Source organism: Schistocerca nitens, unplaced genomic scaffold (genome assembly GCF_023898315.1).
Source record: "Schistocerca nitens isolate TAMUIC-IGC-003100 unplaced genomic scaffold, iqSchNite1.1 HiC_scaffold_269, whole genome shotgun sequence".
NCBI classification, from domain to species: domain Eukaryota; kingdom Metazoa; phylum Arthropoda; class Insecta; order Orthoptera; family Acrididae; genus Schistocerca; species Schistocerca nitens.
In genome coordinates this window covers 17501-17777 of record NW_026045809.1, presented here as the reverse complement: position 1 = coordinate 17777, position 277 = coordinate 17501, and positions in this window count along the sequence as shown.

The following is a 277-nucleotide window of genomic DNA, read 5'->3' as shown; positions in this document are numbered from 1 at the left end:
AATGGTGGTTGTAGGAAGAGTGGGATATTCAGTTTTCTGGTTCGACGTCCCGGTCTGGTTATCATAGTGTGGATGGTGTACTGTGGCCGAGAGGATGCACTGGATGTTGTTCCATGCTGGTACTTAGATGTTGTGTCTGCGTCTGTTACAGGCATAGACTAGTGGGTGATGGAGTGTGTGGGTGACGTGTGGTTGACATTGTGTGCACAGACGTTCAGCATGTATAGGGACAGTTGTATGTGTTATCTATATTCCGATGACTGCGCGTATTACTAAG